At 38.6% G+C, this 22,831-nt stretch overlaps 1 protein-coding gene across 3 annotated transcripts in view; it reads left to right on the top strand.

Annotated features, from left to right (window-relative positions):
• LOC123680790 (complexin) overlaps positions 1 to 22,831 on the top strand; it is a 330,085-nt gene that overhangs the window by 112,472 nt on the left and 194,782 nt on the right. For all 3 annotated transcript variants that reach the window (XM_045618869.1, XM_045618868.1, XM_045618872.1), the window contains one exon: positions 4,458 to 4,497. The gene's annotated coding sequence lies outside the window, so the exon portion shown is untranslated. The remainder of the gene's footprint in view (positions 1 to 4,457; positions 4,498 to 22,831) is intronic.

Below are 22,831 nucleotides of genomic sequence, written 5' to 3'. Positions count from 1 at the left end.
ATTTGAATACACGTGTGGCGTGTATATTTCATTCATTCGACCATTCTGCGTCCATATACGCTCACGTGTTAGGCTTCCTTTTCCCGGGAAATTATTCATTCCGGAGTCAGAGAAGAAAATCGTTCGTGTTCACAGGGCTGATATGTAGAATTGCGTACCCTCACATCGTCTGTTAATTTCCTCTCTCTGCCCCCGAAGGGAATACCTTATTTTGACGTATGTAACTTGGTGGGGTACACGCGATGTTGAACACCGTAATTTACTTGCCGTGAGGGTGGCTCGTTCTTTCATTAAGACTGATTAGATTCGAGTCCCTGTACAATTTAGTATTTACACTCCGAAAATGTGGAAATCATGGGAAATAAATGGCTGAGGAGTTGATGTTGCATTACGTTGATTCGAACACATCGTGCCCATTATCTTGGCATCAATCATTAGGAATTTATTTCACATGGAAAATTTATACCATATATTTATTTTAAGAAGATAGGTTTGCTGTAGTTTTTTTCCAACATTAACTGTGAACAAGTCTACAAGTTGGAGAAAGGCTCTGAAGGTGTTTAATGTTTGTGATGATTTCTGACTTCTTGTGGCCAATATATCGATATTGAAATATGTTATTCACTACAATTTGTTTGTATGTCTCCACTAATCCCAGGAATTGTTCAATCGTTTTTCAGAATTTTATCAATATTCGCAACTTTAGCTTTCTGCGAATGATAAGGGCTACAATTCTGGAATTCTTGTAGACATCTTTGGAGGTGGAACTGTTAGAGCAGTATATATATTCTTTCGATATAGAGCAATACAAAAAAAATTATCCATTTCAAGCAACAAAGCATGTATATGTGTAATCTCATTATTAGCAGAGGAAATGTAAATGGGGCATTATAGAATTCAACGTATAATACAAGAGAACAGATAAAAACCTCAGCAAAAACTGTGTTTCCCCTTATGGGTGTAGTGACTGATTTGTGTATTCGTTTACAGAATAAGCTGATATATTTATATTGACTGGTTTCCTCTTCATCCAAAACAAAATCTTCTCCATCCTTTCTCTTCACCAACGGTTGACGACTTTATAATTAAATCCTAAAACAAACAGAAAAAACAAAGAAGGAAAACCAGAGAGGAGTAATATTAGTTTTCATAATATTTATCAGAAGTTAGCGACTCATTCTAAAAAAGAATCTTAAAACTACATGGATAGCTTGGAAACCACCATGAAATTTATGAATTAGACAAGCATTCACCAAGTGGTCAATGGTTTCTTTTACACCACACTCAAATATCAATGACTTGCCGGAGAACGTTATGACACATGAAAAAGTTCAACGGGATGTTCCTTCCATCGCACCAATCGTCGAAGAGTGCTACATGTACGCAGACGATACGAACCTACTGATCACCGCACCTAATATTGCTGAGAGTTACGAGGTGGCCCGAAGATCTTTTTCCACAGTCTCAAATTGGTGTCTACAAAACCAACTCTACATAAATTCTGCTAAGACGCAGTGTGTGATTTTTGGTACATCGCATTCAAAAATCATAAAACCAGAAGTTATTGAACTTATGGGAAAGTCCATAAACGTATCTACCAGTACCAATTTTCTGGGAATAATATTAGACCATCAGTTGTGTTGGTCAGAACACATAATTTCTATACGGAGTAAATTAAACTCTGTTCTCTATACACTGCGAATTTTAAAACAACAAGCAGACTATGATTTACTCAAAACAGTGTATTTTTCCAATTTTCAGTCTGTACTGTCTTATCATCTTGTCGAGGGCATTTTGTCGAGGGCATTTCAAAAGCCAAGGAATCCTAACAACCACGGGACTTTATATCTTCAAATGTATCCTTTTCCTGAAGAAATATGATCACTACTTCGAGGGCTATAGAAATCTGAATAATACACGACGAATTTTTCCTTTCCATTTTCCCATGTGCTCTATTGTGTTAACTCAAAAAAATGTTGAATATATGTGCCTCAAATTCTTCAATAAGCTACCAAAAAAATTGCAAACGTTATCTGATTTCAGAGAGTTTAAGAATGCTACTCGAAAGCTACTACTGAACCTTGAACCGTACTCTATAAGTGAGTACCTGGATAACGACCTCCATATTTGAGACTTACTTCTGTAATTTTTTTTTCTGTTTCATCCTTAAGGTCTTTTTGTACTTTGACTTGTTTTCTATTCGGAATGTACTTTGATTATGAAAATAAATTTATATTATTATTAATAGTGGGTTACCAATACAATACCATTTGAAGAGCATACTATTGCAATTATCATGACCAATCCTAAATCGATTGAAAATACATCAAATTTTCCTCGCCAGATTGAAACCTAGAACTTTCTCTGAAGTATCAACGATAAGACTTTTGCTGAAGTCATTACAAGAACTCCAATCCGAACGTCTAATTTCCTTGTCACTTTCATTAGATTGAAGGGGGGCATTAATCTATAAAGGTTTGCGTGACTTCAACCTAGCAGTCCTAGAATCTGGGAGGTAAGATACAATTGGAAATAAGATCGGGTAGAAATTAAATTTATCCCAAGATTTCTTGACTGCAACCTGTCTACAAATATGAGGCGGAAGGATATTTGATAGCACTGGTAACCAATGCAAGAGTGTAGATCTAATAGTTCCACTGACAATTCTTATAGAAACGTTTAGCTGTGCATTAATTTTATGAACATGAGCACAATTGAACCAAACAGAACAGTAGTAAGAAGTGTGTTAAAGAGTTAAGTAAATGGGTTTGGATTAAGATTGAAAAGACTTCTAAATGCTGCACCCCAAACACTCATTGTCTAACTAAGAGTGAGTAATTGGCAAAACAAGCAATTCTAACAACGAAATAATGAGATTGCCCAAATTTCTTCGAGTTTAACGAACGTTTGAACATATCGACCCAACTCGGACAACACAGATCCTTCTTTCAACTTAATTGAAATCAATTTTTCACTGCAGACTCTCATTTGGACCGAGACGCATTCTTCAAAGGTCATTACCACGACAACTGGATGGATCTCTCCGCAAAACGAGCTGTTTTAGCCCGTGCCAGAATCCGTTTAATCTTTCTAGATGCCGGACCGACGCCGGGGATAGAAATCAACAGAGATCCCGCTTTTGCGTTTCACCTGAACGTAAACATCTGACTTTGGCCCGAGGCTGGGGTCGTGTACAAAGACGTGGCTGAGGGTAATAAAGGAGACCTGGAGACATTACAAATGCCCCTACCACGTGTAATATGCGCAGAGGAGGTTTTACGATGACGTCTGCGGTTTTTTTGTTTGTTTTTAGGCAATAAGGATTTCGGTCTGCGCCAGCTTGAAGGGTGGTTATTAGATAGAACACTACAAACATGTAGGGAGATCTTTATTCTTGGACAGGTCTCAGTCAAGAAATCTTAGGAAAATTTTTATTTCTTCCCGAACTTATTTCCAATTGTATCTTACCTCCCACATACTAGAATTGCCTGATTGAAGTAACGCAAACCTTTATGGATTAATACCTTCCTTCAATCTACTGAAAGTGACAAGGGAATTTGGCGTTCGGAATGGAGTTCTTGTAATGTCTTCAGCAAAAGTCTTATCGTTGATCCTTCAGAGAAAGTTCTAGGTTTCAATCTTCTTAGAAAAATTTGGTGTATTTTAACTCGACTTAGGACTGGTCATGGTCGTTGTAATAGTATGCCTTTCAAATGGCATTCTATTGATAGCCCACTATGTGAGTGTGGTGTAGAGGAAACCGTTGATCACATGGTGAACACTTGTCCAATTTATAAATTTCATAGTAGTTTCCAAACTATCCATTCAGTTTCAGATTCTTTTTTAGAATGGGTCGCTTACTTCACATCAATATAATGATATAAATAATATTTAGTACTCCTTTCTTTTTTTTTTTTTTTGAGATTCAATTATAAAGTCTTTCCTTGGTGAAGAGAAAGGATGGAGAAGATTATGATTGGATGAAGAGGAAGCCCTTTAATATAAATATGTCAGCTTATTCTATAAACAAATACACAAACCAAACACTACACGGGGAGACAGAGATTTTTCTGAGCTTTTCATCTGTGCTCTTGTATCATACGTTGAGATGTATGATGTTTACATTTCCTCTGCTAATACTGATATTACATCTACACATGCTTTGTGGTTTGAAGTTTGAAGTTGATAATTTTTTGTATTGCTCTATCTTAAGAATATATTTGATTAGATAGAAGTTATCAATATGTTATCTCCTTACAGGTAAGGTGATAACATATTGTGAAACTTAACATCAGAAGAACTAAAAAAAATGTGGAAACTTAAATCTGATGATATTGTGTACATTGATATTTTCGCTATAAGAAAAAAATTGAATTAAAATTGAAGGGAAACTATGAGCGGAGCTTTCATCCATATACTGTGACTTCATATATACTCACTCACATGTTTTTTTGCAGGTGTCTAGAAGATTTTTGGTCTGACAGGAAGAGCGCATCTGTGAGTATTATTTAAATCTCTGTTTTTCACTTACGCGATTGAAAACCTGTCGTTTTTTGTAGACTATGAGTAGTTGGTCTATAACAGACTCATATTTCAACTACGTTTCTCACTTTACCGATAGATGACAAACTCGCAAAAATGATCAAATTTAATTTGGGTTCACACGTTATATCTTCCAGATTAACTGATTGATCTCAAAACTTATAGCATTTTCATAATCTACGATATCGAATCCATGAATTGAAATGTATCATACTGCTGTTTTAGAACGTTTTCGAAAAAAAGTTTTTTTTTGAGATTATTCAGGATTTTCTGCCAACGCATTCGCATGACATGTATGAACTACTATACACGAATACTCCAAACATGTCAAGCCTATGAGGTGACAGAAAATCCTAAATAAACCAAAAAAAATACTCCAAACCCTTGGCCATGTCGCATCTGCCCTGCCCCTTTGAGGTCAAATCGTACAAGACCCTCTAAGATGCCAAGGGTCTCACATGGCAGAAGGGTGTCGCTATAAACATTCGCTCCCGGCAATTATTCAAATATATTCAAATGGGACCTTTCCTTCGAATCGATAGTGCTGCCCCATGTCGGTCGGCAACGGTAACGATAAAATCTATTTTATGCCTTTCCTGAGACCCTCTCCAAGGCCTGTCCTACACCCGATTCCGATTCTAACCTTCAAACAGCCGATTAAACCGGCCTGAGTGATATTCAAACACTTGATTAGATCGGGAAAATGAGTTCGTTTTCCGGGTTCCGTGCCTGCTCGATTCTATCTCGGATTTAGGCATTCACCGGGCTGAAATGGCTTCGCAGGAGACACTAAATTGAAAGAGATCTCGAAACCTGTATAAATTTTTCCAATTTGGTGAAGGAATGGGGACTGGTAGTTTTTTTTAGCTTAAATTTGAATTATGGAAATATTTATATATTCTTTGAGATAGAGCAATACAAAAAATTATCAACTTCAAATAATGAAGCATGTGTAGATGTTTTCTCAGTATTAGCAGAGGAAATGTAAACAGGGCATCAAACATTTTAACGTATGATACAAGAGCACAGATAAAATCCTCAGCAAAAACTCTGTCTCTCCGTATAAGTGCAGTGAATGGTTTGTGTATTTGTTTACAGAATGAGCTGACATATTTATATTGTAGGGCTGTCTCTTCATCCAAACAAAATCTTCTCCATCCATTCTCTTCACCAACGGTTGACGACTATATAACTAAATCTGAAAACAAAGAAGAAAAGAACCAGAAATGAATAATAAATGTTATTTTCCCTTATATTGATTTGAAATTAGCGACCCACTATAAAAAAGAATCTGAAACTGAATGAATAGCTTGGAAACCACCATGAAATTTATTAATTGGACAAGTATTCATCAAATAGTCAATGGTTTCTCCTTCAACACTCTCATATAGAAGGCTTTCGATAGAATGCCATTTGAAGAACATACTATTACAACGACCATGATCAGCCTAAGTCGATTCAAAATACACCAAATTTTCCTAGGAAGATTGAAACCTAGAACTTTCTCTGAAGGATCAATGATTAGACTTTTGTTGAAGACATTACAAGAACTCCATTCCGTACGCTAAATTTCCTTGTCACTTTCATTGGATTGAAGGAAGGTATTAATCCATAAAGGTTTACGTTACTTTAATCTGACAGTTCTAGTATTTGGGAAGTAAGAAACAATTGGAAGTAAATTCGGGTAGAAATAAAATTGTTCCCAGGATTTCTTGACTGAGACCTGTCTACGAATATGAGGTGGAAGTATATGTGATAGCAATGCAATGTAACCAATACAAAGAGGTAGATCTAATAGTTTCACTAACATTTCTCATAGAAACGTTAAGCTGTGCATCAATTTTATGAACTTGAGCACTATTGAACCAAAGAGAACAACAGTTACATTATATCCAAAGTCACTTTGAGGAAGCCAGAGTGTTCCGATTATACAAGGGTTGTCCAAGTTTCCAGAAATTTTTTTGGGACCTGTGAATTTATTCCTTAACAATATTTTTTTCAAATAAACCCCAGTATTTAGCGGATCACGGTATCCACTTCAAAGGTACATCTGGCCAAGGGTTTTTATGGGCTAGTTCATGTGTCTTTGGATATACTATACTACTGAACAGCTGTGAGAAATTCAGCACAGAAATATACATGAGAGTAAGCGTTGAATCGAACGTGATTTTCTCTCATTTCCCCCTGAATCAAACAACCAATTCCTTGCGCCAGACCTCAAACCAACATCGATCCCACAAACCCAAGAATCTGACAGCTCGAAGAACGAATACCCAAACTAACAAATAAGGCAAACTATCGCCCGAATCCTCGGCGGTATGAAATCACGAATCCCTTTCATCTACCGAGGAGGATTCTCCTTCAACTCCACAAAGAACACACGTAACAATAAGATTCCAGCAATCGCGGTAGGCACTTCCGGAAACCCGGCAACAATAACGAAGTCAAACGGAGCTCTGCATGAATATTACAACACCTGACGTATGTACGTACGTACTGGTTAACGTAGGTCGGTTCGTTAATTGGGGAGTGCAAGTACAGAGGCGTAGAATTATTAATACCAATCTGGGCGTTATGTGTTACCAACTATGAATGTTGTTTATGGGAATCGTAGATTCTCGAGAGGTCAAACGAATTCGAAATCGATGGTCATGATTCATGTCTTTTTTGTCTGAGAAGTTGCTCAACATTTGGGAGGCTCCACGGCTAGCTCCCGTATTTCAAAGGCCATAGAAAAAAAGGGTAGGGAATAAATAGAAAACAATATTTTCAGCAGCAAGGTTACATGATGCAGTTTTTGGAGCCATGTCTCTTGTATAACTTCATCCAAAAGGTCACATCAGCAAGCGATATACATATTGGTACTTTCATGGAATCTACCAAAGACTTTCTCTCTTTCTTTCAGTGTGTTGCTTGTCATTCAGGTTATTTTTTCCACCATTACAATCTTCAGAAATCGATCTCAAGATCATTTCACAGATAAAATGAAATTGGCTCCGATCTAGAGAGCGTACATTTTTGCAAAGAACTTACCTTGGAGAAAAAGATCTTCTGGAGAATAGCGTGTGGATGACAGGCTGTTTGTGCTGCCGTACAGCAAGATGTACCATCTTGCTGGAACCAACAGCTCTCAAGACCTTTTCTTGATGTTAAAATTAGACCCAAATAAGCCTATACAGAGGATAACACACCAAACTGCGACTTAAAACCTGAGGGGTCTTCGGTGAAGATCTCAAAGTGTCTCCAAATGAGACTTAAACTCTTTAGGGCTGCCAGTCCACTTGAGAGGAGAAAAATTAGTCATTTGACTGGTTGTACTTATTAGTTAGCTATTTGATGAACATTCGAGTATGGATGAAAGTGTTGATCACATTCTGTTCGCTTGTCCTAGCCTTACCGAGTTAAGGACAACACACCTAGAAAATCCAATACCTACTATTTCTATGGTGATCGTGACTTCTCTTGGTGTTCACGTCTTTTCTTGTTTAGGTTTCTTTGATATCATGAGGATGGATAACATGACACAAGGCCTTAATTCAGCCAGGACTGGCACCGTTGATATTTCACCTATGCATATTTTGAAAGCGCACTATCAGAATAAATAGAGGTGAACTCATCTTCATTGTTGAATATCCCCTTTCTTCTGAATATAATTTGGTTTACAAGTTCTGTTTTGTGTTAGTGTTAGCGAAACAATTATTATTCATATCAAACTTTAAGTAAATCAATTCTGATTTTATCTGATAACGAATTCCGATCAAGTAAGGGCTGAATACATCGAAAATTCAACTCAAACTTCCAACAATTCCTGGTTAGTTGCATATACCAACTTATTTTGGGTTCTATACACAACGAAAACAAGGGACAGAGTGGATTAACAACGTAGTTGCACAAAGTTAAGCATTATTAGAACGTTCTATTGGCGAAAGCTATTCAACCGCCCTACGAACCAACAAAAGCCAAGTCGATACTCGATGTGCAAGTGCAACATCGGGGGATCAAAACTCCCCCTGGAAAACAGCCCCAGCGTCACAACGTAGGCCGGCAGTCTGGCGCCCCCGGAACAGATCGATCCCCCGGAAAAATGAAGTTATTCAGACAACACACAACGTTTTTGGTCCCCCCCAGAGCAAATATCTGGAATGACCTACTTGCCGGCAGAATCGAATTAAGTCTTCCGGAACTGGGTGTATGATATATATGGCATGGGCCCGTCGAGACGGATGTTTATTGGTCGGGAGAGGAGGGGCGGGGGGATATTTCTAGATCAACGTCGACTTTTCCAAATTGAAACGACGTCGGGTGGAATTTTATAAACGTTGCCGTTAGTTCTGGGGAGATCTGGTTCAATTTACGCTAGCTCGTGGTATGAAGGCTTGTGTTTAAATCAGACATACAGGGTTTTTTTATGCTAGTGTAATATTTGATGGCTAACAGACAATATTTTTATTCTGGGAAAAGTACCTCTTTTCAACTTTCAACTTTCTTGGTGGCTTTGTTGGTGAGAGCGCTGGACTAGTGATTCGGAGGTTGCGGGTTCGAATCCCGCTCGAGGGGGTACTTTTTCTGGAATTAAATTATTGTCTGTCAGCCACCAAATATTAGTGCTGGTATAATTAATTTCAGACATTAACTAATTTTTCTTTTTTATTTATTTGATAAAGATGAAGAGTTAAGGCGGAGCACAAAAAACTCAAAAAATTTAACGTATACATTCTAAATGAAACATAATATGGAAATGAGGAAACAAAAAACAGAGTGCATCAAATTGAGAAAAAAAAAATAAAAAAACGTATGCTTTGTTACTAGTATCACTCACGTACGCGATGGCATAAACTGTTATAACTGTCTTCGAAGGCATTAAGAGACACTGAGATCACAGCCGTCGAGGACAAACCATTCCACGCACCAAAAACCCGCTTAAAAATAAAATTTTGTCTTAGTGATAATTGAAAAACTTTCCTCGATAGCTTTTAAGCATGACCACGAAGACACCATTGAGGTTTAGTTTGAAGAGGTGGCTATGGTCAACTCCAATGAGATTGTGAAGAGCACGGTACGTTGTGATTAAATCGCCTCAAATCCTTCTGTAAGTTCATTGAAGATAGTCTCTTCGTAATTTAGGCGCAGAATCCCATATGGTAGAATGTTCCTAAAGTGGAGGTACAAAAGAAAATGAAGGATTGGACTTTGGATATCTACTGAAATATTACTGCTGCATCTGAACAACTTTCTGATGAGTCTTGTTGGAGCTAACTCAGTTTTGATCGTTTGGGTTGCTCTGGTTCATTGAGGGCCAAAAGGATATCAGCCTTCTGATCACTCCTTCGGGTGCTAGGGCAGAATTGGAAACAATCTGAGCTCAACTGATGTTACCGTTCACTGGCCTACTAGGTTTGTCTGGGAATTTTGGTTTTCAAACTTGAATATCTGGAGTTGGTGGTGACCTCTTTGGTGGATTTGGTTTCAATGAACCTTTTGCTGGACTCTCTGTAATGAAAAATTTATATTAAATGACCGAATTTTTGTTCTGACATTTCTGACAGATTCTTCTTAATTACCAGTTTGTTCATACCAGTTTGTTATACAATGTGTCCGTAAAGTATGGAACAAATTCATTTTTAGCTGAACAGACTATTTTCAGAAATAATCCTGAAACACGTCGATTTTTAATTTTAATTTACCGTATTTTGAAATAATAATCTAAAATACAAGGTGAATTACTTTGGAGTTATGACGTCACCGTCATTTTTTTTAAATGGAACACCTCATTTTGTCTCAATTTTCCAATTACTCTAGATGAGTTGATTCCAAAAATGTATCACATGTTGATTCCAAAGGGTACAGGCTGGACAAAAAATACAATAGTTTTGTGTGTGCTCATAAAGTAACGCGTAACATTCTTTATTAGTTGAATTAACAATATAATCAAAAATACTTATTGTCTAGCGGCAATTGGTTTGAATGTAACACCCTGTAGTTTGTTACATTTTTAGATTAATAAAAATGAGCTGTTTCCAAACATGTTTGGTACTTGTGGTATAGCAGACAGAATATGAAAGAAATTATTTCTTATTTTTATACATTTTTATTAATCTAAAAATGTAACAAACCACAGGGTGTTACATTCGAACCAATTGCCGCTTTCATTTCCCATTTAGAAACACCCTGTATAGACCTGATTCGTAATCATAAAAAATGAATCATAGGAAAGATGTGGATTAAACAAGAAAAAACATTCTCAAATAACACAATTCATTAAAGACTAAAATAACCGCCAACCAGAGAAACACGAAAAAAAAACTGTAGGTATCGATCCCAATTCAAACGCGCAAGAAAGTTGTTCTACGTCGGCTCCACATCCCCCAAAATCCTCCCCTATGGCGACACTCACGTCCCGTTTCCCGACATATCCGTTTTTTTTCTCGACGAGAAACACATTTGTCAAATTCGAGCGCACCTAAGGCAAACGATGACAAATCCTCTTACATAAACGTATCAATTCGTCGCCATCGGCTCCAGCTAAGAAGGAGCATTAGGAGAGGCTGCACTTTGGGGAGAAGCCGTGAAGTGCCTCGAGACGAGACCCTCTTAGAATTTTAGGACGCAGCCGAAAAACCGTATATCATCCCTCATCCCCCTACCCTTAAAGCTACTGCTAATCGGGGTAGGTACCGGATCCCCCTTCGAATCCGGGAGTCTTTTAATTGCGCCCGGGCGTGAATCTAGCAGGATCGAGTTAAACTGATTATTATGACGTCTCGCTAATGGAAGTCTGGGGATGTATGGCCGCTTTAGGAGTTATGCAGGGTTCATTCCGTTTAAGACCGAAAGATCATCGCCCTTTTTATACGCCGTTTTTGGTTTATTAGATCTTCCATTAATGGAAAAGGACCTCTTAGGAATTATCGCAGTTAACGTTTCAGGTGGTAAAAAGCTGATTAAATTAGGGATGTATAAAACAGAAGGGAAGATTATTTTTTCTTTACTGGTGTCTCAGAGGAGGATTTAATTCAGTAAACTGAAGACTGCCCAACTCAACTGAACGAGAGATCAAAGTGAACCTCATCCAGCTCTCACATTTGAACAATTTTTGGTGAGGAAATAGAAAGTCTCGAAGAGGTGGAGTTAGTCTCGTTTGATGAAGGGGATAGTGTTCTTTTCAGTAATTGCAGGAAGAGCAGCAGAGTTTTTTTTGTTGTTGTGCGTTTCTCTTGGTCGCAGAAACTCAAAAAACAGGTTTTACAATGAGTTAGGGCTTGTTATTATCTGCCTTGAACCCCTCATAAACATCGTTAGAGTGTCTGTCTCTTTCTTGATGATTCAGCTCTTTAGATTTTAGGCACTGTAATGAATCTGACTTGGAGAGGCAAACTCAAAAGTTCATATTCGTCCTCAAAGTGACTGAGGTGGCGTGTTTGCTGTGGCCAGGCTTTATTCCTATACATTATTTCGACCGCGATTTTGTGTTTCTCTTAGGTTGTGTTAATAAATGAGACTGCGAGTGACAGCCCTTGATATCTTCATCAAAGACTCCTAGCTCACATTCAGGCATTTTGTAGCCTCTCTATCTCTTTATTACCTATAACTTATGGAATAATAGACTAATTTCCAATCTGTGAGCATTTTCGACATCCACGTAATCGAATCAATCGATGGAGAGGTATAAAATGCCCATGGAGAGACTTTTAATTCTTTCGAATTTTCGAAGGGGTAATTAGACATAGTGAATGCTAACACTGCTGACCGATTTTTCGTAGAACTCACAATTTCAGAAATATTCGACTTTGAAATTTGAGAAAATATCAGTGAAAATTGAATTTTTATGCAAAAATCGTTATATCTCCTAAAATATTCGTCACAGACCCCTGGATGAAAATTTTTTTTGATCATCGAGCTCTGATCTACAACATACAGAGTATTCAAGTCCGTATCTTGCGTCCAATAAAAATGGCAGCGTTGAGAAAATTTTCAAATTTTGGTTTGAAAATTTCAGTTTATAACCTATAACTTCTGAAATAATAGACTAATTTCCAGACTGTGAGCGTTTTCGAAATCCACGTTATCGAAGTAATCGATGGAGAGGTACAAAATTCCCATAGAGATACTTTTGATTTTTAAGAATTTTCTAAGGATTAGGATTCTGTAAGATATGCATACGAGGATGATAAAATCATCTAGTCCTTGACTGCTGAACACTTTCGCTGACTAAGTCCAGGTATTCCTACCAAAATCTTTTCGGTACATCACTCTCTATAATAACAAACCACTATCACCATTTCATATGAATGTCAACATTTCTAAAAAGGAAATAAAAGGGAACAGAAATAAAAGATTGTGCTCCTGTTGTCTGAGCATCATCACAGATCGACGTCGACCAAAGTTTCCAACAAGACCTACACTTCTCGTTCGCAAATCGACAACATCCAGTTCCATCCAGAACTCGAATGCTCTGCATCTCAAACAAAAAACCGTATCGGTAAGAAGATCCGTGAATAGTGCTCTAACTTTTTCCAGTTTCTCAGACCTATTCATCCGTTCCCGATAAAAAGAACCCGTACCTCGACCACAACAAACTTTTTCATCTTGGCGATACGCCCACCGGATCCCGAGATGGCTCCTCGCATTTTTCTCCCAGCACAGAACCTATTGACGGAAAAGTTGAGAATAAGCGAGGCAAATATGGAAAGATAAGAGGATTTCGAAGGGAAGACTTTTAACCCAGCCGCCTTTGTAGTTTCTCAAAGTGAACCTGCTTATATTGACACAATATTAGATGCAGAATAAACAGGCGCTTTGTTGCGAGGCAACCGCCATTCCTTCAGCGTCGCGAGTTAAGGGGGTAGAAGGAGGTTGGAGAATATGTGGAATTTGAGGGAGATGGATCTGGCGATAATCTTGTCGCGTTTGGGCAACGAGGAGAGTGAAAATTGTATGTAAATCGAGCTGTGACGAGGGAATTGCGCCAAGTCGAAATCTTACGTTCGTAAACTTCAAGAAGGTGGGTGTGAAACTCCAAATAAGTTAGCTCCCAATTGATCGTCATAACTTTTATGATTTTTTTGTTAACGTACATGTGATAATGTCGCTTTTTCATCGATTTTGACAAAAAATTGTAGAATGTTATCAACATTTATAACGGGTGTTTTTTTTCGAGGTATATAACTTTAAGTTGGCATTACTATTCAAGATGACGACCGATTTGACAGCTGTCAAGTGATTTATTCTCAGTTTTGTTTGGCAATTCATCGTGAATATACTCACGCCTGAACCACACTTGCAAATAGTGCAATTTCATTTCGAAAATAATGGTTCTGTGCGGAATACGTATAGCGCACTACGTCCATTTTATTTTGTTTAGCGATGAAGCGCACTTCTGGTTGAATGGCTACGTCAACAAACAAAACTGCCGCATTTGGAGTGAAGCTAATCCTCAAGTGTATGTCGAAACACCGTTACATCCAGGAAAACTGACTGTTCGGTGCGCTTTATGGGATGGTGGAATCATTGGTCCGTACTTCTTCAAAAACGATGATGGCCAGAACGTTACAGTCAAAGATGATCGGTATAGAGCCATGACTACTAACTTTTTCATTGCTGAATTGAACAACCATGATGTCCAGGAGCTGTGGTTCCAACAAGACGGCGCAACATGTCACACAGCTCGTGCCACAATCGATTTATTGAAAGACACGTTTGGTGACCGCCTAATTTCACGTTTTGGATCTGTGAATTGGCCTCCAAGATCTTGTGATTTAACACCGCTAGACTACTTTCTGTGGGGCTATGTAAAGTCATTGGTCTATGCGGATAAGCCACAAACCCTTGACCATTTGGAAGACAACATTCGCCTTGTTATTGCCGATATACGGCCACAAATGTTGGAAAAAGTCATCGAAAATTCGACGTCCAGATTGGACTACATCCGAGCCAGCCGTGGCGGTCATATGCCAGAAATCACATTTAAAATATAGTACCACAAGATTATCTTGCAGATAAATAAAATTCATGTCAATCGAATAATCAATCGCTGTTTCATTGCAATTTAAAGTTCTATAGCTCTAAAAAAAACACCCTTTATAAGAGAAAGACTGCCAAAATTCCAACAAACCATGAGATAAACCAATTCTAAAAGAACTCTGCAGATATTCATCCATCCTGTACAAATCTCGGTTATTCTGCAAGGTCCATCCCTGCAATTATCAAACATTCATCCACACATTCGTCCATCCTTATCTCTCGGCCGGTCCAGTGTGTCCGATAATCACAAAGCCTAATATTTGCAGAGGAAATCGCTGACTAAACTGAATCTAACGTTGTTCGGAAGTTTTGCCACTGGAGATAAGCGAGCAGGTAACAAAGGGGAAACCATACAAGGAGCATTTCAGCAGTTTCATGTGTGGAAGAACGGGCTTGAGTTCTCCATTCGATATGCCTATGTATTCAGAGAACTTTCAGGATCATTCGTTGCTCACATTTTCATTTTAGCAGTTCTAGATGTGTTTTTTTAATTGGATAACTCATACAGGGTCTTTATGAAAGAATGTGATATTATTCAGGCCTTTGGAAAGTATTTCGAAGGCCACTATGATGTAACAATCATTTATAAAGACCCTGTATGTATTCCCAATTGTGATGATGAATTGTGAAGACTTTGAGAAGAGTTAGGATGTTTTTTCTATGTTGATGATGGAAGTATAGAAGTAAAACTTTGTTATTGGAGAAATGAAGTTTGTTCCAAAGAGTCTATACAGAAAGACGTTAAAGCACACTATGTCAATATAACTCTAGATCTTTTATAGAACGGTAGACCGGTGTGACTTTGCCAACGGAGGTGACTCGGCCGAACTGCCTAATATTTTAAGTTTCACTTCGTTTTGGTGAAGTTGGCAACTTCTTACAGAAATCACGAATCGGAACCTTTAACCACAATATATACCCACATGTTGCAACCGTCGCAGTCGTCTGGCGTGCTTTGAATGGTGTGCTACGGTATGTTATGTGAGCGGGTAATTTTTTAACGTGGGTATATATGCGAAATACTAGAAGTTGTGCAGAAAATATGGCGAACGGTACATCGGAATATATTTAGCAGCTTACTCTACATTCATTAAACGTTATGTTCAAAAACTCTGAAAACATTTGGTTGAGAGGATTTCGACATTTCGGGAAATTATTCTATTGTGGCTCTTTGGCGGGAGACATTGCCACATACCAAATTTGTTTCACCTCTTTTATTTTGAGGCACAATTATGGGTCGTCGATATAAAAAGAAGTTGGATGCAAGGAAATATAGTAATTATACGGAAAAAACACTCCGAGCAATCAATACAGTTCGAAATGAAAACATTTCAATACATATAGCTTCCGAAGTGTACAACATTCCTAGAAGAACTCTATGGAATAAAATTAATAAAAGATATATGGGCGAACCCGGAGGCATTAGTGCAGTAAAATATACCGCCAGCACTTCATGAAATTGCCAAAAAACGCATTTTTAAGACATTGGCAAACTCGCATCGATTTGCGGGTCACTTTGCCAACTTTTCATCTGATTGTAACCACAGCAGTCGACAACTGAAATGTTCGAATTAAACATACTTTGCACAGGACTCATTTCACAAAAAAACGAAAAAGTTACACCAAGAAAACTAGAAAAAGTGGTGCAAAGTCACACCGCTCTACGGTACCACAAAATACTGAAATTGAGTTCTCAGAAGCCAAAGGTTGAAAGACATGAAGTGACAATGTTGAACAGACCAAAACCCACACAGTCTCCAAAGTTAAAGCAAAAAACAGAATAGTGCAGAGGGCATTGATATTCTTCCACTAGTTCAAAATTCAAAAACGAGCCACGAAGTGGCAAGTTTTGGAATGAACGAGTGGTAGAATGAGCCTTCTGTACGAGTATTATACATTATTTTCTCTAATTCATTGCATTTTTATTGAAATTAATGAAATATTTCCATAAATATCATTTAGTGATTTTTGCATTGAAAAATGTTGGTTGGCAGAACTGATTTCTTTAAGGCAAATTGATGAATTGACAGATAAAGCCGTGGCGGAAAGTTCGGAGTACCAACATAGAATAATAAAATATAACCATGAAAACTGTGCGTTTCTGATATATTCTCGCACGATTTTGTTCTACAAGATGTGGAAAAATGAACGGAATAACCACAGAATTAGAGAAAAAATATGTCTAATTCCCTCAGATTCTTTCTCCATCCACCAGAACCTCGCAAAAGACAGGAAACACAAGCTGGAAAAAAAAAAAAAAATCTCTCGCGAAGGGCGCCCTCTCGGCATGTCCGATTAAAATTCAAGTACGAGGGGACGCAAACGAATTAGTTCCATTATCCGGGCGTGTAAAAACTGGAGAATTTCCATCCGGAAGAAATTAAGGGACAATTCCCGAGGAAACAGTGATTGCGCCAACAGAGGGCTCCACCAATTTATACGATGATTAAAAGTTCGATGTTTGTACTATTCACTTTTGTGCCGACTACGCTTCGTGTAGCTCCAGGAATTACCGACCCTGTCCTTGGTCGGAGGCTGTTGGTTTATTCATGAGATCTCCGACCGGCTTTGAACTGCACCAGATGGCGAAGACCGCTGCTTTGACGCGAGAATTCAAGGAAATTCTTAGGGTGAACTCCGACTGTCTCGCCGTTGGAACGTCTGTTTCAACTGTCCTTCTTTTGTAGCCTGCACGAAGGTGTTATTTTTCTTTTTTCTTCATTCTTCCTTTATTATCCAGATCTAACTTACAATGAAGTTAGAGCTGGAAGTCTATTGGAAGTTTTAGAAGTTGGAGTGGAACTGTTATCAAATATTAGACCTGTGTGAACATATTCAACACTTCAGAACTGTGACTATGTTTAACCTCTGGTGTTGACAAATCTGATAACGTCTTCGCTGTCAGATCAGAGGGTGCCCAGATATGCATTTCTCAGACTGTCCAGTTCTATGATTTATTCTATCGTTTTCATTATCAAAACAGTTATTTAATTTATTCTGCTGCTCAGTATTTTATGGGCTGGAGAGGAAAAATGCTAGGTAGTCATCCACTTGTGAGTGTTGAGAAGTAGGTATTATTATTATTATTTCAACTGGGGTCGTTTTGGTTCGGTAAGTCTTCCGGGAACTGCGACCATGCAGATCTTTTGTTCTCTACCCTACTCATTCATAAGAACCCAGGGAGGTCGTCAATGACGTTAATAAAACTGACAACCTCCTTATGGGCCTTGGCCGTTACCTCTCTGGTATCCAGGACTGGCTTACCCATGTGAATGGTTCTTAGGCCAGCCAGCTTCGGACACTTGCATACCAAGTGTTTGGCTGTTTCTGCTTCCGATCCACAGAGCCTGCGAATCTCGTCTGCAGACTTTCCCATACGGTACAAATGATGTTTGTACCGACAATGCCCCGTCAGCAGTCCCACCATCACCCGAAGCTCGGCTCGCGACAGCTTCAGGAGCTTTTTGGCGTAGGTAGGTGAAATATTCACGAATTTCTCTGCCTGAGCAAGTCTAGGAGTGTAAGTCTAGTGGGTTGTCCTACTGTTCAACTCCCATAGCTGGACCGCCGCTTTGTATTGGTCTTTTCCTATCCCACAGAAAGGCTCAGGTCCAGCAGGTCTTAACCTTGATGCACTTTTTGCAAGTTCATCCGCTCTTTCATTTCCTTCAACCCCACAGTGCCCTGGTACCCATAGTATAATAAAGGCTAATAAGTTCTCTAATAATTAGATCTAGACATCTAAAAAGTATATGTATCGATGTTTTCTTTGATACACAGAGCCTGCAAATTCGTTCGGCTGATAAGGCTTTTGGAACAGGAGATATTTGCATCGACGGTGGCCTACTAATAAACCTAATTTGAGTCAAATCTAGGCTCCTGACAGGTGCAGGAGCTTCTAGTTATGTATCAGCAAAAGCACAACGATCACGAGTCTAGTTGAACTCTCATAAATTTATCTATATTACCGTTTTCTTTGTAGTTTTATTTAAAGAGAACAGAAATTCAGGAATGCCGTAATGATCTGCCATGAGAAAGGTCAAAATACTCTTTATCCCCAATGCAAAGCTCCAGCTCAACAATTTACGGGTCATAGAATATTGAAATCGTGCCAACCTCATTCCCAGCTGCATAGAACGTGAAAATAATCGATCTCCAGGTTAATAATGCAGAGTTTCACCGTCAACCCGGTTCCAATATAGCCACCAGACTATAGGAATGAGGTTAGGTTGTCCGTGTTCGGTAGATCAGGCAAGAACTCACGCTAGCGCGACAGCAAATGCGCCCGCGTAATCGAATCAGCTGAATAATGAAGCGACAAGGAGGTCTCTCGTCCTCGACGCGGCAAGATCCCTTTCATTTTTCACCCTTTTAGGTGATATGACGCTCTCTTATTTGCGACACGAAGAGTGCTCTGATATCGTTAATAGAATTTCGTCTCAATCTCGCGTAAAGTGAAATTTCTCTGGCTACTCTTTGCGCTTTGGAATTTTATTCATTTTGTTGTCATTAATTTATATTTTCAATATGATTCATGATAGTGGGGCAAAACTTAAGAAGGTGATAGTACTCATCAAAATAAGAAAAAAATTCCTTTAAACACATGTCCGAAAATGCTTCCTCTTCAAATTACAGCCATCCGAAGTATTCATTTTGATTATACGTTTTGCGATAACGTTCAAACAAGAGTTTTTTGCATTATACTTTAATTTTTTTTTTGAAAAAACTACCTTTCAAACTTTTTTCTATAAAGAATAACAGGCCAATTGAAAAGTCCTCGGTCTACCATAGTAAAACACATTTTTTGGGCAAAATTCGATTTTATTTTTCAACATAGTTGCCTTCTAGGGCGATACTTTTCAATACCATTTTTTTTAAACGATTTGTATTTCGCTTCAAAATAGGCCTCAGTTTCGGCCAATACTTTGTCATTGGAGCTAAATTTCTTTCCAGCGAGCGTTCTTTAGAAGTCTGAAAACAAGAAGAAGTCGCTGGAGGCCAGATCTGGCGAATACGGTGGATGCAGAAGCAATTCGAAGCCCAATTCATGCAATTTTGCCATTGTTTTCATTGATTTGTAACACGGCGCATTGCCTTGATGAAACAGCACCTTTTTTTTCTTCAAATGGGACCGTTTTTTAACGATCCTATAACGCTATTGTATAATTATAGCTTTTGATGGTCATTACTTTACGGTCATTCAAAATTATTTTTTCGTCGGTATCAGCCTCTTTTGGGAGTCCACTGCCTTCTCCTTCTTCGGTGCTTTATTCACCACGTTGAAACTTAGCATATCATGATGGTTGATTTTTCTGGTGCAGACCCCGGAAATTCTTCATCAAGCCAAGATTTTGCTTCAACTGTATTTGTTCCCTTCAAAAAGCAATATTTTATCCGCACACGAAATTCTTTTTTTCCATCTTTTTTCATAAAACAAAAGTAGCTACATTTACAATGCTATATCTCACGAACTAATGGTCGGACTGCTGTCAAATTTTGACGCGTACTGTTTGAAGGTTGGTACTAACTAAAAATCATATGGATTTAATATAAGCACCGCCATCTTCGCATCAGATTGGGGACTTTTCAATTGACCTATTATAATCATCATAAGATTTGTCGTAAAAAATTGCCTTTCCATTGAAATCAATCGAAACGTTCAAACGTTATTGCAGAAAATGTATGATCACAGAGAAGAATTCGGATTGCTATAATTCCAAGATGGACCATGATAGGGAAGGGGTGTTTCACAGTTCTTTTCATGTTCAATAAGTCTGATGTTGTATTATGCAGTTATAACAGTTGGAAAAATTACTGAGTGCAATGTTCGGAACCGGCGCTTCCGCCATTTTGCACACGTGGTCGATCACTTCTATTTTTTCGGTTTTATCATCAATTATTTGATGCAATTCTTCTTCAAATCCGGAATATTTTAGAAAAAAATGATTGAGGAGGGGCGTATTAGGGTACTGCTCCCGTTCAACTAGTTTGGAATCATATTTTGCAGTTGTAATAGTTGAAAAGATTACTATAAGTGAAATAATCGGAACCGGCGCTTCCGCCATTTTGCACACGTGGTCGATTACTTCTATTTTCTCGGTTTTATCATCAACTATTTGACGCAATTCTTCTTCAAACCCGAAATATTTTGAAAAAAATGGTTGAGAATGAGCGTATTAGGGTACTGCTCCCGTTCAACTACTTCAAAATCGTATTTTGCAGTTGCAACATTTGAAAAAATTACTATAAGTGAAATGATCGGAACCGACGCCTTCGCCATTTTGCACACATGATCAATTCCTCGTATTTTTTCGATTTTATCATCAACTAATTGATACAATTCCACCTGAAATTGAAAGCGTGCCCCTTTTTCAACATTCCCATTACAATTGGTCGGTTCGGCAAGGCTCAGGGGTCATCAATTCGTCGACCCAAAAAAAAATTAGCGCCTCTTTCCTGTACACCATGTTCGAGCCCCGCCATCAGGCTGGAGGGCGAGCTCAGCAACCCCCTTCCTCACCCCCATCAATCATCGCCGGATGACTCCGGGGGTATCGATCAGCCCATAACCTAAACGACTCCCTCTCCATCGTAATGCGGACTCCATCGAATGAATCATTCGCAGAAAACGAGCTCGCAGATAATGAGAATATAAATGGGGGGTGCTTAACCCCGTTTCTTCGGATCGGTACGGAACAGCTGCCGGAACGAGGCCCCCGCGCGCAAAAAAAAACTATAGCTATCGTCACGGAACGTTCGGGAAACGGTTACGGTTATACGTTGAACTACGTACTATTGAAAGGGGGTAGAAAATGGAGGGTTATTACGCGTTCCGATGGGTTTTGGAGGGTGAGAGAGGGTTGGGGTTTGGTTTTGGGGGTTGATGAATGGTTTTTTTGATGAAAGAATGTTCAGTTTGAGGTTGATGTATCCCCGGTTGAAGTTTGTTAACGTATTTGTGTGAAGTTGATTCGGATGTCAATCAAGAAATGAAAATATGTCAATAGAGCATCAGTAAAATAGATCAGAGGAACAACAAATATGTGATATTCATTAAGACGAAATTCAAGTAATAAAATCGATCAATTGAAGAGTCTACCATCGTTCTATATCTTAAATTATAAGGACATTTCATGAAGGTTTTACTTTGGTGATTGCTAGATCTGAGAAGTATCATGTTCTCAGCAAGAGTATCCTTTACCTTTTCACTAGATTCCTTTCAGGCCATTGCCACTTCAGGAAACACCAGATGAGAATGAATCTAGCAGAAAACGACGAGTGAAGATTCTGTGGGGAGGAGGAAGAAACTCCGGATCACCTGGTGACAAGCTTCAGACAAGAGTCCGAGTAATCTCCTTGAAGCGATTCCAGATACTCGAGTTCATTAGAACTTTGGAACTGAAGGTCGAGACTACGACGACTAATGACGAGAAAAATTCTGATAGGGGGCGCAATAGACCATAAATCGTAGTCCAATGAAACCTTTCTTAAATCTAAATCTAATGTCTCTGGTAATTTTCAGATTAAATGTAAAGGCCATTAGCTAGAGATTTAAGATGAAATTTAATTAAGGAGGTTTCATTTCACTGCGACCCAATGGTCTATTGTGCCCCCCTCATCAGAGCTTTTCTCTCCATAATGTGATTTAAAGCCCGCTCTCCAGTTCCAGAGTTCTAATGAACCCCAATATCTGGCATGGCTTCAATGAGGCTTATTCCTCACTTCTACAAGTTTCGTGTACAAAGCAGGTACTGCGTTGACTACCGATGGCGGGTGATCCAAAGTTTCTTCCTCCTTCCCCAGAAAATCTGTCATTTTCTGATAGACCCATACTCATGAGGTGTTTCCTAAGGCGATAGTGCACTGTGAGGAATCCAGTGAGGAGATGTAGTATATTTTTACTGATATCCAGATACTTCTTGGATAACGTATAGTTAAAGTTTCGAAGGAACTTTTTGGAGTGATCCAAACCAGGAAGATTCCGCCAGAGTATTTCTCTTTCGGTTTTTTTCTTCTCCTGAAACTCTTTCTTGTAGGTACATTTGAGTACACCACAGAAAGGTTCCGGGCCGATGAAAGGTGTCTGTACTCCTTTTCTAGTAAGTGTGTTAGCCTCTTCATTCCCTCTGATTCCTGAGTGACCGGGAACCCAGATTAAAAAGACCTTGTTATTCTTGCCTAATTCATTGAAATATCTATGGCACTTCAATACCATCTTAGAAACGATATGTGAGCTCAGTGCTTAAATTGCAGCCTGACTATCAGAATG

The sequence above is a fragment of the Harmonia axyridis genome, chromosome 5, assembly GCF_914767665.1.
Source record: "Harmonia axyridis chromosome 5, icHarAxyr1.1, whole genome shotgun sequence".
Classification (NCBI taxonomy): Eukaryota; Metazoa; Arthropoda; class Insecta; order Coleoptera; family Coccinellidae; genus Harmonia; species Harmonia axyridis.
Note: the sequence above shows the minus strand (reverse complement) of the source record. Positions and strands in the feature narration are given on the sequence as shown.